The sequence below is a fragment of the Theobroma cacao genome, chromosome 2, assembly GCF_000208745.1.
Source record: "Theobroma cacao cultivar B97-61/B2 chromosome 2, Criollo_cocoa_genome_V2, whole genome shotgun sequence".
Taxonomy (NCBI): Eukaryota; Viridiplantae; Streptophyta; class Magnoliopsida; order Malvales; family Malvaceae; genus Theobroma; species Theobroma cacao.
Window position 1 is genome coordinate 33,254,541 of NC_030851.1, and position 3,675 is coordinate 33,258,215.

Consider the following 3,675-nt stretch of genomic DNA (forward strand, 5'->3'; position numbering starts at 1 on the left):
CTCTTCTAAAACGAGGAATCGTCAACATCAATGCAATCACCTGCTTATTATGTAAAGGTGCAATCGAAACGGTTGATCACCTCTTATTCACTTGTGAAAAAACTTGGCCTCTATGGCAGCAATGGGGAGCAATGTGGAGTTTGGATTAAGTGTCCCATCACACCCTCAAGGTATGTTTCATTACTTGATTTGAATTTGCTACCTTTTTGAAAAATGAGTTGATTTAGAAAATGGCTTGATGTGCCATTATTTAGGAAATTTAGACTACTAGAAGTGATGTGATTTTCAATGTTAAGGATTAAGATTGTTGTCAAACTTTTGAACTTATTAAAGTTCGTGTCGCATGATGGCTAATGTTAAGTGATCTAATCTTAATCTTTCTATTAGGAAACTTGTCCGTTTTCCCAACAAGGACGTCAACCTCCACTGCTACAAAAGGACCAAGAAAGTTAAGGCTTGGATTAAACCTCATAGTGGAAGCCTTAAATTTAATACTGATGATGCTTCTAAAGGCTATTCAGGTATGTAAGGAATTAGAGTTAATTTAAGGAATGAACATGGCTTTACACTTGCCCTATTTTCAAAAGCTATTGGTATATCGGACTCGAGTAGAACTAAACTCCTTGCTGTGAGAGAAACTACCCTTATTTTTGCTGCATCGAGATAGAACTCCTCCCATACTCTCCCCATTGAATGTGATGCTAGTAATGTTGCAAAGTGGATTAAAAAGCCTAAGGATGTGCCTTGGAGACTTAGACCATTGATTATACAAATCCTTAGTCTACTTGGCAGGATCACGCAATGGAACATTCAACACATCCCAAGATCTGCTAATGGTGTTGTTGATTCTGTAGCTAAAGCAGGTGTGTCGTATCCTCATGACTTGCTATGGATAATCAATGACACTCAGACTGAGGGAAATCAAACCATTGATGGCTAACATTGATTCGTTTTGTGTATACACACTTTTTTCTACTCTACTGTTTTCCATGGATGCTGCTCTTGAGGTAGGTTTTTCAAGTGTACAAATCCCTATGCTTAATGCCACTAGTCTGTTATGCTAGTTACATGTATATACCTTTTATGGATATCATTGGAGTTAGGTTAGATATTGTGTACAGAAGGGTTTTATCATCATTTTTTGTTGGAATGGTTTTGGTATAGCTGTTTTATGGCAAGTTAAGTATGGGTTGATGAAGCTAATGGCTTTTTATTATTTGAAGCTTTTCTGTTCTTACTTTAAATAGTTTGTACATGTTTTTCTCATTATTAATACAAAGTCACTTTTCAAAAAAAAAAAAAGAGAATTTGTTGTTTTGAGTTTTCATTTTTAGCTTTCAATTTGACTCTTGAGAAGAGGGATTGAAATTTATAAGATGGAAGAAAGATTATTCTGACATGTAACTCAATTCATCACATGTATAAAAATTTATAAACAAAATACTCTTTTTACAGTCAACATATATACTTATTGTTATTATTAAGTTGTGAAATTATTTATACTAGCATTTGTTAAATTATAATGATGTATTCTTGGAAAGCTGTCTAGTTTATACCAACAATTACATATTAAGTTTTGATTAATTTACTCTGCTGTTTTTTCTTTTAATTATTTTTTCTTGGTTTATCTTTTTTCAATTAAAAGACAAGGTACGGATAGAAAGGTTGTTTATGATATATTCTATCATACTCTCGTGATTATTATTAAAGGTAACAAATGGATGAATTTGGATTCTATTATTTCAATTTGGATCATTTTAAATTTAATTTTATCTTTCCCTCACTTCTCTAAAGAAAGAATACTGTAATTCAGCTACAACAAAGAGATGAGTTAAGGCAAATAATGGTGAAACATAACTATCTTTGAAATAGTAGGATCCACATTCTTCAACCCCTAGAATCTGAAGAATGAGGTGAACCATGCTAGGAGCAAAGCAAATGGAAGTGGATAAATCTGTTTCAAGGTATAAACTAAAGGAATAGTGATGGAGAGAGGATACTGAAGAGGTTGGTGTGAACGAATAGGATGGAACCATGGTGGTCGGAGAGGAGTATAGTGGTGGCATGAAAGAAGAATACAATATGAGAATCAAAGGAAAATGAAAATGTTCTTTGTTTTTGTCAATAAGATCCTTGACGGAGTTGATAGTATGCCGCTACAGAAACTCTTTAAAGACTTTAGAGAAGTTAGAGAGGTTTTTATGGCACAAAAAAAGAGCTATAGTGGAAATAAGTTAGGCTTTATCAGAAACAATATTTTAAGGGAGGTATTAAGCCATAAAGGAGTAGAAGATAAGTTAAAGCTATTGTTATTGATGAAGATTGCAGCTTAAGTCTAAAGAAGACTGAAGACTAAGGAAAAAAGAATGACGTGTTTTATTTATATTAATTGTACATTTTTACTTTTACTGTTTTGTAGTTTACCATGGTTATTTTACCTAGGTTAATATTGTTGGTAAATTAGTTAGTTTAGTTGGTTTCTTATTGGTCAATTGCTTGTTAAATACTGTTGTAATAACTGAGCATTGATAAGGGAATATAAATAGTTTCTTCTTTTTTCTTTTTCCTCTAGATTCATTAAACTCCAGAGCATCTTCGATCATGGTATCAAAGCAACTACAGGTTAGTGTTATTGAACCTCCCATCTGATCTTGAAATTTGCTACAAATTTTGTCTCTTGTTGTTTTTAAACGTGTTAGTAGTAGAAAGTTACTTTGTAATTGTGTGAAATTTGTTGCATCAATGATGAAATCAACAGTTACTGAGTCAACCCTGTCACCTATTGAAGACCCCAAGCCTCCTTATTTTCTTCATCACTCTAATCACCCAAGATCAGTAGTGATTACTCCTAAGCTCAGTACAACAAATTATGTACCTTGGAGCAGGTCCATTTCTTCTAGCTATTTCAATCAGAAATAAGATAGGGTTCCTCAATGGAACCATTTCTAAACTAGCCTCAATAGATTCTCTATTTGAATCGTGGACAAGATGAAACAATTTGATTGTTACATGGTAATGAAATCCGTTACACCATTGATGGCATATACTATTTTTTACATGGAATTTGTAGCTGAAATATGGAATGCTTTAAAATAAAATTTTTCTTAGCTTGATGATATAAGAGTCTACAACTTACAAAACTGTGTAGGTAATGTCATTTAGGGTGCTAAATCAGTGGATTCATATTTCATAGAGTTAAAGGCAATATGGGAAAAGATGAGGAATTGTCGACCTTTACCACAATGTGAATGCAGTAAGTGCAATCCTGAATGCTTTAAAAGGTACAACACACAAAACCAATACCAAAAGGATATGGTATTTCTATTTTTGAATGAATCTTATTCTGCAATAAGGTCACAAATTATATTGTTGGAACTTATTCTTTCCTTGGATAAAGTTTACAATTTAGTATTGAGAGAGGAGACACAAAGGAATCTATTAATGCAATCTTAACCACAATTGAATGCATCTGTTATGAATGCGGTACTTAATGATAAGAAAAAGTTTAAAAAGGCTATGGTTTGTTCTCATTGTAACAAAAAGAGACACCTTAAGGAGAAATGTTATAGGCTATTAGGTTTTCTTAATGACTTTAAAGTCAATAAAGGAAAAAATGCCTATAAGAGAGGAAAATCAGTTAACTACATTACTACTATGGAGGATATGCAACATGTG